Here is a 12273-nt window from a genome sequence, read left to right as displayed (position 1 = left end):
TTGCGCAACAAGCTCTTGCTGCTGCATGTCAAACTAGATGCATGAGGCAAAAACTGGCATTGTGTGTCATGTCTGCTTGCTCACTTTTGTTAAACCGTGGTTCTAATAACACGGAGGTTTCAGCTTTTTATCCCCATATGGGCTAGGTTCTCCAGCATCTGAAGTGCCGTCAAGCTATCTTTTGACAAAGTCTTCGGCCTCTTTTAGGTGCCAAAAGTGGAGCCATGATGCATGTGTATTTGAATCAAGGTTGCGTAGAGCGCAGTCATGTCACATGGCCAGTTCACTCCATTTTTTTAGAGTGTGGTGCAAATGTCATTTTCACATGCAACTTTCTGGTCTTCTATTGAGAGACGCTTATTTATGCCACGAGGTCAAAGAAGTTTGTTTTTTTGCCGTAACCCAATTCCACAGTGTTTTTGAACAATTTTTTGTAGTTGATGAGTAAAATGTCAGATGACCCTGACGTGATTTGAACACGCAACCTTCTGATCTGGAGTCAGACGCGCTACCGTTGCGCCACAAGGTCAATGAAACTTGAGTGCTCTGACCCTGTTCAGCACTCTTTTCGATCATGTATCTGTACTGGATCATGAAAAGTCTGATTTGATTTGGATGTGATTTCTAGGCACAATCTTCTGATGTGGAGTGAAACGCACAACCGTTGCGCAACAAGCTCTTGCTGCTGCATGTCAAACTAGATGCAGGAGGCAAAAACTGGCATTGTGTGTCATGTCTGCTTGCTCACTTTTGTTAAACCGTGGTTCTAATAACACCGAGGTTTCAGCTTTTGATCCCCATATGGGCTAGGTTCTCCAGCATCTGAAGTGCCGTCAAGCTATCTTTTGACAAAGTCTTCGGCCTCTTTTAGGTGCCAAAAGTGGAGCCGTGATGCATGTGTATTTGAATCAAGGTTGCGTAGAGCGCAGTCATGTCACATGGCCAGTTCACTCCATTTTTTTAGAGTGTGGTGCAAATGTCATTTTCACATGCAACTTTCTGGTCTTCCATTGAGAGACGCTTATTTATGCCACGAGGTCAAAGAAGTTTGTTTTTTTGCCGTAACCCAATTCCACAGTGTTTTTGAACTTTTTTTTGTGGTTGATGAGTAAAATGTCAGATGACCCTGACGTGATTTGAACACGCAACCTTCTGATCTGGAGTCAGACGCGCTACCGTTGTGCCACAAGGTCAATGAAACTTGAGTGCTCTGACCCTGTTCAGCACTCTTTTCGATCATGTATCTGTACTGGTTCATGAAAAGTCTGATTTGATTTGGATGTGATTTCTAGGCACAATCTTCTGATGTGGAGTGAAACGCACAACCGTTGCGCAACAAGCTCTTGCTGCTGCATGTCAAACTAGATGCAGGAGGCAAAAACTGGCATTGTGTGTCATGTCTGCTTGCTCACTTTTGTTAAACCGTGGTTCTAATAACACGGAGGTTTCAGCTTTTGATCCCCATATGGGCTAGGTTCTCCAGCATCTGAAGTGCCGTCAAGCTATCTTTTGACAAAGTCTTCGGCCTCTTTTGGGTGCCAAAAGTGGAGCCGTGATGCATGTGTATTTGAATCAAGGTTGCGTAGAGCGCAGTCATGTCACATGGCCAGTTCACTCCATTTTTTTAGAGTGTGGTGCAAATGTCATTTTCCCATGCAACTTTCTGGTCTTCCATTGAGAGACGCTTATTTATGCCACAAGGTCAAAGAAGTTTGTTTTTTTGCCGTAACCCAATTCCACAGTCTTTTTGAACAATTTTTTGTAGTTGATGAGTAAAATGTCAGATGACCCTGACGTGATTTGAACACGCAACCGTCTGATCTGGAGTCAGACGCGCTACCGTTGCGCCACAAGGTCAATGAAACTTGAGTCCTCTGACCCTGTTCAGCACTCTTTTCGATCATGTATCTGTACTGGATCATGAAAAGTCTGATTTGATTTGGCCGTGATTTCTAGGCACAATCTTCTGATGTGGAGTGAAACGCACAACCGTTGCGCAACAAGCTCTTGCTGCTGCATGTCAAACTAGATGCAGGAGGCAAAAACTGGCATTGTGTGTCATGTCTGCTTGCTCACTTTTGTTAAACCGTGGTTCTAATAACACGGAGGTTTCAGCTTTTGATCCCCATATGGGCTAGGTTCTCCAGCATCTGAAGTGCCGTCAAGCTATCTTTTGACAAAGTCTTCGGCCTCTTTTGGGTGCCAAAAGTGGAGCCGTGATGCATGTGTATTTGAATCAAGGTTGCGTAGAGCGCAGTCATGTCACATGGCCAGTTCACTCCATTTTTTTAGAGTGTGGTGCAAATGTCATTTTCCCATGCAACTTTCTGGTCTTCCATTGAGAGACGCTTATTTATGCCACAAGGTCAAAGAAGTTTGCTTTTTTGCCGTTACCCAATTCCACAGTGTTTTTGAACAGTTTTTTGTAGTTGATCAGTAAAATGTCAGATGACCCTGACGTGATTTGAACACGCAACCTTCTGATCTGGAGTCAGACGCGCTACCGTTGCGCCACAAGGTCAATGAAACTTGAGTGCGCTGACACTGTTCAGCACTCTTTTCGATCATGTATCTGTACTGGTTCATGAAAAGTCTGATTTGATTTGGATGTGATTTCTAGGCACAATCTTCTAATTTGGAGTGAAACGCACAACCGTTGCGCAACAAGCTCTTGCTGCTGCATGTCAAACTAGATGCAGGAGGCAAAAACTGGCATTGTGTGTCATGTCTGCTTGCTCACTTTTGTTAAACCGTGGTTCTAATAACACGGAGGTTTCAGCTTTTGATCCCCATATGGGCTAGGTTCTCCAGCATCTGAAGTGCCGTCAAGCTATCTTTTGACAAAGTCTTCGGCCTCTTTTGGGTGCCAAAAGTGGAGCCGTGATGCATGTGTATTTGAATCAAGGTTGCGTAGAGCGCAGTCATGTCACATGGCCAGTTCACTCCATTTTCTTAGAGTGTGGTGCAAATGTCATTTTCACATGCAACTTTCTGGTCTTCCATTGAGAGACGCTTATTTATGCCACAAGGTCAAAGAAGTTTGTTTTTTTGCCGTAACCCAATTCCACAGTGTTTTTGAACAATTTTTTGTAGTTGATGAGTAAAATGTCAGATGACCCTGACGTGATTTGAACACGCAACCTTCTGATCTGGAGTCAGACGCGCTACCGTTGCGCCACAAGGTCGATGAAATTTGAGTGCTCTGACCCTGTTCAGCACTCTTTTCGATCATGTATCTGTACTGGTTCATGAAAAGTCTGATTTGATTTGGATGTGATTTCTAGGCACAATTTTCTGATGTGGAGTGAAACGCACAACCGTTGCGCAACAAGCTCTTGCTGCTGCATGTCAAACTAGATGCAGGAGGCAAAAACTGGCATTGTGTGTCATGTCTGCTTGCTCACTTTTGTTAAACCGTGGTTCTAATAACACGGAGGTTTCAGCTTTTGATCCCCATATGGGCTAGGTTCTCCAGCATCTGAAGTGCCGTCAAGCTATCTTTTGACAAAGTCTTTGGCCTCTTTTGAGTGCCAAAAGTGGAGCCGTGATGCATGTGTATTTGAATCAAGGTTGCGTAGAGCACAGTCATGTCACATGGCCAGTTCACTCCATTTTTTTAGAGTCTGGTGCAAATGTCATTTTCACATGCAACTTTCTGGTCTTCCATTGAGAGACGCTTATTTATGCCACAAGGTCAAAGAAGTTTGCTTTTTTTGCCGTAACCCAATTCCACAGTGTTTTTGAACAATTTTTTGTAGTTGATGAGTAAAATGTCAGATGACCCTGACGTGATTTGAACACGCAACCTTCTGATCTGGAGTCAGACGCGCTACCGTTGCGCCACAAGGTCAATGAAACTTGAGTGTGCTGACACTGTTCAGCACTCTTTTCGATCATGTATCTGTACTGGTTCATGAAAAGTCTGATTTGATTTGGATGTGATTTCTAGGCACAATCTTCTGATGTGGAGTGAAACGCACAACCGTTGCGCAACAAGCTCTTGCTGCTGCATGTCAAACTAGATGCAGGAGGCAAAAACTGGCATTGTGTGTCATGTCTGCTTGCTCACTTTTGTTAAACCGTGGTTCTAATAACACGGAGGTTTCAGCTTTTGATCCCCATATGGGCTAGGTTCTCCAGCATCTGAAGTGCCGTCAAGCTATCTTTTGACAAAGTCTTCGGCCACTTTTGGGTGCCAAAAGTGGAGCCGTGATGCATGTGTATTTGAATAAAGGTTGCGTAGAGCGCAGTCATGTCACATGGCCAGTTCACTCCATTTTTTTAGAGTGTGGTGCAAATGTCATTTTCCCATGCAACTTTCTGGTCTTCCATTGAGAGACGCTTATTTATGCCACAAGGTCAAAGAAGTTTGTTTTTTTGCCGTAACCCAATTCCACAGTGTTTTTGAACAATTTTTTGTAGTTGATGAGTAAAATGTCAGATGACCCTGACGTGATTTGAACACGCAACCTTCTGATCTGGAGTCAGACGCGCTACCGTTGCGCCACAAGGTCAATGAAACTTGAGTGCTCTGACCCTGTTCAGCACTCTTTTCGATCATGTATCTGTACTGGATCATGAAAAGTCTGATTTGATTTGGATGTGATTTCTAGGCACAATCTTCTGATGTGGAGTGAAACGCACAACCGTTGCGCAACAAGCTCTTGCTGCTGCATGTCAAACTAGATGCAGGAGGCAAAAACTGGCATTGTGTGTCATGTCTGCTTGCTCACTTTTGTTAAACCGTGGTTCTAATAACACCGAGGTTTCAGCTTTTGATCCCCATATGGGCTAGGTTCTCCAGCATCTGAAGTGCCGTCAAGCTATCTTTTGACAAAGTCTTCGGCCTCTTTTGGGTTCCAAAAGTGGAGCCGTGATGCATGTGTATTTGAATCAAGGTTGCGTAGAGCGCAGTCATGTCACATGGCCAGTTCACTCCATTTTTTTAGAGTGTGGTGCAAATGTCATTTTCACATGCAACTTTCTGGTCTTCTATTGAGAGACGCTTATTTATGCCACGAGGTCAAAGAAGTTTGTTTTTTTGCCGTAACCCAATTCCACAGTGTTTTTGAACAATTTTTTGTGGTTGATGAGTAAAATGTCAGATGACCCTGACGTGATTTGAACACGCAACCTTCTGATCTGGAGTCAGACGCGCTACCGTTGCGCCACAAGGTCAATGAAACTTGAGTGCTCTGACCCTGTTCAGCACTCTTTTCGATCATGTATCTGTACTGGATCATGAAAAGTCTGATTTGATTTGGATGTGATTTCTAGGCACAATCTTCTGATGTGGAGTGAAACGCACAACCGTTGCGCAACAAGCTCTTGCTGCTGCATGTCAAACTAGATGCAGGAGGCAAAAACTGGCATTGTGTGTCATGTCTGCTTGCTCACTTTTGTTAAACCGTGGTTCTAATAACACGGAGGTTTCAGCTTTTGATCCCCATATGGGCTAGGTTCTCCAGCATCTGAAGTGCCGTCAAGCTATCTTTTGACAAAGTCTTCGGCCTCTTTTAGGTGCCAAAAGTGGAGCCGTGATGCATGTGTATTTGAATCAAGGTTGCGTAGAGCGCAGTCATGTCACATGGCCAGTTCACTCCATTTTTTTAGAGTGTGGTGCAAATGTCATTTTCACATGCAACTTTCTGGTCTTCTATTGAGAGACGCTTATTTATGCCACGAGGTCAAAGAAGTTTGTTTTTTTGCCGTAACCCAATTCCACAGTGTTTTTGAACAATTTTTTGTAGTTGATGAGTAAAATGTCAGATGACCCTGACGTGATTTGAACACGCAACCTTCTGATCTGGAGTCAGACGCGCTACCGTTGCGCCACAAGGTCAATGAAACTTGAGTGTGCTGACACTGTTCAGCACTCTTTTCGATCATGTATCTGTACTGGTTCATGAAAAGTCTGATTTGATTTGGATGTGATTTCTAGGCACAATCTTCTGATGTGGAGTGAAACGCACAACCGTTGCGCAACAAGCTCTTGCTGCTGCATGTCAAACTAGATGCAGGAGGCAAAAACTGGCATTGTGTGTCATGTCTGCTTGCTCACTTTTGTTAAACCGTGGTTCTAATAACACGGAGGTTTCAGCTTTTGATCCCCATATGGGCTAGGTTCTCCAGCATCTGAAGTGCCGTCAAGCTATCTTTTGACAAAGTCTTCGGCCTCTTTTGGGTGCCAAAAGTGGAGCCGTGATGCATGTGTATTTGAATAAAGGTTGCGTAGAGCGCAGTCATGTCACATGGCCAGTTCACTCCATTTTTTTAGAGTGTGGTGCAAATGTCATTTTCCCATGCAACTTTCTGGTCTTCCATTGAGAGACGCTTATTTATGCCACAAGGTCAAAGAAGTTTGTTTTTTTGCCGTAACCCAATTCCACAGTGTTTTTGAACAATTTTTTGTAGTTGATGAGTAAAATGTCAGATGACCCTGACGTGATTTGAACACGCAACCTTCTGATCTGGAGGCAGACGCGCTACCGTTGCGCCACAAGGTCAATGAAACTTGAGTGCTCTGACCCTGTTCAGCACTCTTTTCGATCATGTATCTGTACTGGATCATGAAAAGTCTGATTTGATTTGGATGTGATTTCTAGGCACAATTTTCTGATGTGGAGTGAAACGCACAACCGTTGCGCAACAAGCTCTTGCTGCTGCATGTCAAACTAGATGCAGGAGGCAAAAACTGGCATTGTGTGTCATGTCTGCTTGCTCACTTTTGTTAAACCGTGGTTCTAATAACACGGAGGTTTCAGCTTTTGATCCCCATATGGGCTAGGTTCTCCAGCATCTGAAGTGCCGTCAAGCTATCTTTTGACAAAGTCTTCGGCCTCTTTTAGGTGCCAAAAGTGGAGCCGTGATGCATGTGTATTTGAATCAAGGTTGCGTAGAGCGCAGTCATGTCACATGGCCAGTTCACTCCATTTTTTTAGAGTGTGGTGCAAATGTCATTTTCACATGCAACTTTCTGGTCTTCCATTGAGAGACGCTTATTTATGCCACAAGGTCAAAGAAGTTTGTTTTTTTGCCGTAACCCAATTCCACAGTGTTTTTGAACAATTTTTTGTAGTTGATGAGTAAAATGTCAGATGACCCTGACGTGATTTGAACACGCAACCTTCTGATCTGGAGTCAGACGCGCTACCGTTGCGCCACAAGGTCAATGAAACTTGAGTGCTCTGACCCTGTTCAGCACTCTTTTCGATCATGTATCTGTACTGGATCATGAAAAGTCTGATTTGATTTGGATGTGATTTCTAGGCACAATCTTCTGATGTGGAGTGAAACGCACAACCGTTGCGCAACAAGCTCTTGCTGCTGCATGTCAAACTAGATGCAGGAGGCAAAAACTGGCATTGTGTGTCATGTCTGCTTGCTCACTTTTGTTAAACCGTGGTTCTAATAACACGGAGGTTTCAGCTTTTGATCCCCATATGGGCTAGGTTCTCCAGCATCTGAAGTGCCGTCAAGCTATCTTTTGACAAAGTCTTTGGCCTCTTTTGGGTGCCAAAAGTGGAGCCGTGATGCATGTGTATTTGAATCAAGGTTGCGTAGAGCGCAGTCATGTCACATGGCCAGTTCACTCCATTTTTTTAGAGTCTGGTGCAAATGTCATTTTCACATGCAACTTTCTGGTCTTCCATTGAGAGACGCTTATTTATGCCACAAGGTCAAAGAAGTTTGCTTTTTTTGCCGTAACCCAATTCCACAGTGTTTTTGAACAATTTTTTGTAGTTGATGAGTAAAATGTCAGATGACCCTGACGTGATTTGAACACGCAACCTTCTGATCTGGAGTCAGACGCGCTACCGTTGCGCCACAAGGTCAATGAAACTTGAGTGTGCTGACACTGTTCAGCACTCTTTTCGATCATGTATCTGTACTGGTTCATGAAAAGTCTGATTTGATTTGGATGTGATTTCTAGGCACAATCTTCTGATGTGGAGTGAAACGCACAACCGTTGCGCAACAAGCTCTTGCTGCTGCATGTCAAACTAGATGCAGGAGGCAAAAACTGGCATTGTGTGTCATGTCTGCTTGCTCACTTTTGTTAAACCGTGGTTCTAATAACACGGAGGTTTCAGCTTTTGATCCCCATATGGGCTAGGTTCTCCAGCATCTGAAGTGCCGTCAAGCTATCTTTTGACAAAGTCTTCGGCCACTTTTGGGTGCCAAAAGTGGAGCCGTGATGCATGTGTATTTGAATAAAGGTTGCGTAGAGCGCAGTCATGTCACATGGCCAGTTCACTCCATTTTTTTAGAGTGTGGTGCAAATGTCATTTTCACATGCAACTTTCTGGTCTTCCATTGAGAGACGCTTATTTATGCCACAAGGTCAAAGAAGTTTGTTTTTTTGCCGTAACCCAATTCCACAGTGTTTTTGAACAATTTTTTGTAGTTGATGAGTAAAATGTCAGATGACCCTGACGTGATTTGAACACGCAACCTTCTGATCTGGAGTCAGACGCGCTACCGTTGCGCCACAAGGTCAATGAAACTTGAGTACTCTGACCCTGTTCAGCACTCTTTTCGATCATGTATCTGTACTGGATCATGAAAAGTCTGATTTGATTTGGATGTGATTTCTAGGCACAATCTTCTGATGTGGAGTGAAACGCACAACCGTTGCGCAACAAGCTCTTGCTGCTGCATGTCAAACTAGATGCAGGAAGCAAAAACTGGCATTGTGTGTCATGTCTGCTTGCTCACTTTTGTTAAACCGTGGTTCTAATAACACGGAGGTTTCAGCTTTTGATCCCCATATGGGCTAGGTTCTCCAGCATCTGAAGTGCCGTCAAGCTATCTTTTGACAAAGTCTTCGGCCACTTTTGGGTGCCAAAAGTGGAGCCGTGATGCATGTGTATTTGAATAAAGGTTGCGTAGAGCGCAGTCATGTCACATGGCCAGTTCACTCCATTTTTTTAGAGTGTGGTGCAAATGTCATTTTCCCATGCAACTTTCTGGTCTTCCATTGAGAGACGCTTATTTATGCCACAAGGTCAAAGAAGTTTGTTTTTTTGCCGTAACCCAATTCCACAGTGTTTTTGAACAATTTTTTGTAGTTGATGAGTAAAATGTCAGATGACCCTGACGTGATTTGAACACGTAACCTTCTGATCTGGAGTCAGACGCGCTACCGTTGCGCCACAAGGTCAATGAAACTTGAGTGCTCTGACCCTGTTCAGCACTCTTTTCGATCATGTATCTGTACTGGATCATGAAAAGTCTGATTTGATTTGGATGTGATTTCAAGGCACAATTTTCTGATGTGGAGTGAAACGCACAACCGTTGCGCAACAAGCTCTTGCTGCTGCATGTCAAACTAGATGCAGGAGGCAAAAACTGGCATTGTGTGTCATGTCTGCTTGCTCACTTTTGTTAAACCGTGGTTCTAATAACACGGAGGTTTCAGCTTTTGATCCCCATATGGGCTAGGTTCTCCAGCATCTGAAGTGCCGTCAAGCTATCTTTTGACAAAGTCTTCGGCCTCTTTTAGGTGCCAAAAGTGGAGCCGTGATGCATGTGTATTTGAATCAAGGTTGCGTAGAGCGCAGTCATGTCACATGGCCAGTTCACTCCATTTTTTTAGAGTGTGGTGCAAATGTCATTTTCACATGCAACTTTCTGGTCTTCCATTGAGAGACGCTTATTTATGCCACAAGGTCAAAGAAGTTTGTTTTTTTGCCGTAACCCAATTCCACAGTGTTTTTGAATAATTTTTTGTAGTTGATGAGTAAAATGTCAGATGACCCTGACGTGATTTGAACACGCAACCTTCTGATCTGGAGTCAGACGCGCTACCGTTGCACCACAAGGTCAATGAAACTTGAGTGCTCTGACCCTGTTCAGCACTCTTTTCGATCATGTATCTGTACTGGATCATGAAAAGTCTGATTTGATTTGGATTTGATTTCTAGGCACAATCTTCTGATGTGGAGTGAAACGCACAACCGTTGCGCAACAAGCTCTTGCTGCTGCATGTCAAACTAGATGCAGGAGGCAAAAACTGGCATTGTCTGTCATGTCTGCTTGCTCACTTTTGTTAAACCGTGGTTCTAATAACACGGAGGTTTCAGCTTTTTATCCCCATATGGGCTAGGTTCTCCAGCATCTGAAGTGCCGTCAAGCTATCTTTTGACAAAGTCTTCGGCCTCTTTTAGGTGCCAAAAGTGGAGCCGTGATGCATGTGTATTTGAATCAAGGTTGCGTAGAGCGCAGTCATGTCACATGGCCAGTTCACTCCATTTTTTTAGAGTGTGGTGCAAATGTCATTTTCACATGCAACTTTCTGGTCTTCCATTGAGAGACGCTTATTTATGCCACAAGGTCAAAGAAGTTTGTTTTTTTGCCGTAACCCAATTCCACAGTGTTTTTGAACAATTTTTTGTAGTTGATGAGTAAAATGTCAGATGACCCTGACGTGATTTGAACACGCAACCTTCTGATCTGGAGTCAGACGCGCTACCGTTGCGCCACAAGGTCAATGAAACTTGAGTGCTCTGACCCTGTTCAGCACTCTTTTCGATCATGTATCTGTACTGGATCATGAAAAGTCTGATTTGATTTGGATGTGATTTCTAGGCACAATCTTCTGATGTGGAGTGAAACGCACAACCGTTGCGCAACAAGCTCTTGCTGCTGCATGTCAAACTAGATGCAGGAGGCAAAAACTGGCATTGTCTGTCATGTCTGCTTGCTCACTTTTGTTAAACCGTGGTTCTAATAACACGGAGGTTTCAGCTTTTGATCCCCATATGGGCTAGGTTCTCCAGCATCTGAAGTGCCGTCAAGCTATCTTTTGACAAAGTCTTTGGCCTCTTTTGGGTGCCAAAAGTGGAGCCGTGATGCATGTGTATTTGAATCAAGGTTGCGTAGAGCGCAGTCATGTCACATGGCCAGTTCACTCCATTTTTTTAGAGTGTGGTGCAAATGTCATTTTCACATGCAACTTTCTGGTCTTCCATTGAGAGACGCTTATTTATGCCACAAGGTCAAAGAAGTTTGTTTTTTTGCCGTAACCCAATTCCACAGTGTTTTTGAACAATTTTTTGTAGTTGATGAGTAAAATGTCAGATGACCCTGACGTGATTTGAAAAAGCAACCTTCTGATGTGGAGTCAGACGCGCTACCGTTGCGCCACAAGGTCAATGAAACTTGAGTGTGCTGACACTGTACAGCACTCTTTTCGATCATGTATCTGTACTGGTTCATGAAAAGTCTGATTTGATTTGGATGTGATTTCTAGGCACAATCTTCTGATGTGGAGTGAAACGCACAACCGTTGCGCAACAAGCTCTTGCTGCTGCATGTCAAACTAGATGCATGAGGCAAAAACTGGCATTGTGTGTCATGTCTGCTTGCTCACTTTTGTTAAACCGTGGTTCTAATAACACGGAGGTTTCAGCTTTTGATCCCCATATGGGCTAGGTTCTCCAGCATCTGAAGTGCCGTCAAGCTATCTTTTGACAAAGTCTTTGGCCTCTTTTGGGTGCCAAAAGTGGAGCCGTGATGCATGTGTATTTGAATCAAGGTTGCATAGAGCGCAGTCATGTCACATGGCCAGTTCACTCCATTTTTTTAGAGTGTGGTGCAAATGTCATTTTCCCATGCAACTTTCTGGTCTTCCATTGAGAGACGCTTATTTATGCCACAAGGTCAAAGAAGTTTGTTTTTTTGCCGTAACCCAATTCCACAGTGTTTTTGAACAATTTTTTGTAGTTGATGAGTAAAATGTCAGATGACCCTGACGTGATTTGAACACGCAACCTTCTGATCTGGAGTCAGACGCGCTACCGTTGCGCCACAAGGTCAATGAAACTTGAGTGTGCTGACACTGTTCAGCACTCTTTTCGATCATGTATCTGTGCTGGTTCATGAAAAGTCTGATTTGATTTGGATGTGATTTCTAGGCACAATCTTCTGATGTGGAGTGAAACGCACAACCGTTGCGCAACAAGCTCTTGCTGCTGCATGTCAAACTAGATGCAGGAGGCAAAAACTGGCATTGTGTGTCATGTCTGCTTGCTCACTTTTGTTAAACCGTGGTTCTAATAACACGGAGGTTTCAGCTTTTGATCCCCATATGGGCTAGGTTCTCCAGCATCTGAAGTGCCGTCAAGCTATCTTTTGACAAAGTCTTCGGCCTCTTTTGGGTGCCAAAAGTGGAGCCGTGATGCATGTGTATTTGAATCAAGGTTGCGTAGAGCGCAGTCATGTCACATGGCCAGTTCACTCCATTTTTTTAGAGTGTGGTGCAAATGTCAT

General features: G+C 43.8%; 13 non-coding genes across 13 annotated transcripts; all 13 read right to left on the bottom strand.

Annotated features, from left to right (window-relative positions):
* Positions 1–457: 457 nt before the first annotated feature.
* Positions 458–529, bottom strand: TRNAW-CCA (transfer RNA tryptophan (anticodon CCA)). The gene has a single exon. It is a non-coding gene; the product is annotated as a tRNA-Trp (tRNA).
* Positions 530–2449: 1920 nt separating this feature from the next.
* Positions 2450–2521, bottom strand: TRNAW-CCA (transfer RNA tryptophan (anticodon CCA)). Its single transcript has one exon. It is a non-coding gene; the product is annotated as a tRNA-Trp (tRNA).
* A 592-nt stretch (positions 2522–3113) lies between these two features.
* TRNAW-CCA (transfer RNA tryptophan (anticodon CCA)) lies at positions 3114–3185 on the bottom strand. The gene has a single exon. It is a non-coding gene; the product is annotated as a tRNA-Trp (tRNA).
* A 593-nt stretch (positions 3186–3778) lies between these two features.
* On the bottom strand, positions 3779–3850 carry TRNAW-CCA (transfer RNA tryptophan (anticodon CCA)). Its single transcript has one exon. It is a non-coding gene; the product is annotated as a tRNA-Trp (tRNA).
* A 592-nt stretch (positions 3851–4442) lies between these two features.
* On the bottom strand, positions 4443–4514 carry TRNAW-CCA (transfer RNA tryptophan (anticodon CCA)). The gene has a single exon. It is a non-coding gene; the product is annotated as a tRNA-Trp (tRNA).
* Positions 4515–5106: 592 nt separating this feature from the next.
* Positions 5107–5178, bottom strand: TRNAW-CCA (transfer RNA tryptophan (anticodon CCA)). Its single transcript has one exon. It is a non-coding gene; the product is annotated as a tRNA-Trp (tRNA).
* Positions 5179–5770: 592 nt separating this feature from the next.
* Positions 5771–5842, bottom strand: TRNAW-CCA (transfer RNA tryptophan (anticodon CCA)). The gene has a single exon. It is a non-coding gene; the product is annotated as a tRNA-Trp (tRNA).
* Positions 5843–7098: 1256 nt separating this feature from the next.
* On the bottom strand, positions 7099–7170 carry TRNAW-CCA (transfer RNA tryptophan (anticodon CCA)). Its single transcript has one exon. It is a non-coding gene; the product is annotated as a tRNA-Trp (tRNA).
* Positions 7171–7763: 593 nt separating this feature from the next.
* On the bottom strand, positions 7764–7835 carry TRNAW-CCA (transfer RNA tryptophan (anticodon CCA)). Its single transcript has one exon. It is a non-coding gene; the product is annotated as a tRNA-Trp (tRNA).
* Positions 7836–8427: 592 nt separating this feature from the next.
* Positions 8428–8499, bottom strand: TRNAW-CCA (transfer RNA tryptophan (anticodon CCA)). Its single transcript has one exon. It is a non-coding gene; the product is annotated as a tRNA-Trp (tRNA).
* Positions 8500–9091: 592 nt separating this feature from the next.
* Positions 9092–9163, bottom strand: TRNAW-CCA (transfer RNA tryptophan (anticodon CCA)). Its single transcript has one exon. It is a non-coding gene; the product is annotated as a tRNA-Trp (tRNA).
* Positions 9164–10419: 1256 nt separating this feature from the next.
* On the bottom strand, positions 10420–10491 carry TRNAW-CCA (transfer RNA tryptophan (anticodon CCA)). Its single transcript has one exon. It is a non-coding gene; the product is annotated as a tRNA-Trp (tRNA).
* Positions 10492–11747: 1256 nt separating this feature from the next.
* On the bottom strand, positions 11748–11819 carry TRNAW-CCA (transfer RNA tryptophan (anticodon CCA)). Its single transcript has one exon. It is a non-coding gene; the product is annotated as a tRNA-Trp (tRNA).
* Between the last annotated feature and the right edge of the window lie 454 nt (positions 11820–12273).

Source organism: Eleutherodactylus coqui, chromosome 2 (genome assembly GCF_035609145.1).
Source record: "Eleutherodactylus coqui strain aEleCoq1 chromosome 2, aEleCoq1.hap1, whole genome shotgun sequence".
NCBI classification, from domain to species: domain Eukaryota; kingdom Metazoa; phylum Chordata; class Amphibia; order Anura; family Eleutherodactylidae; genus Eleutherodactylus; species Eleutherodactylus coqui.
This window is presented reverse-complemented; position numbering and strand designations above follow the sequence as displayed.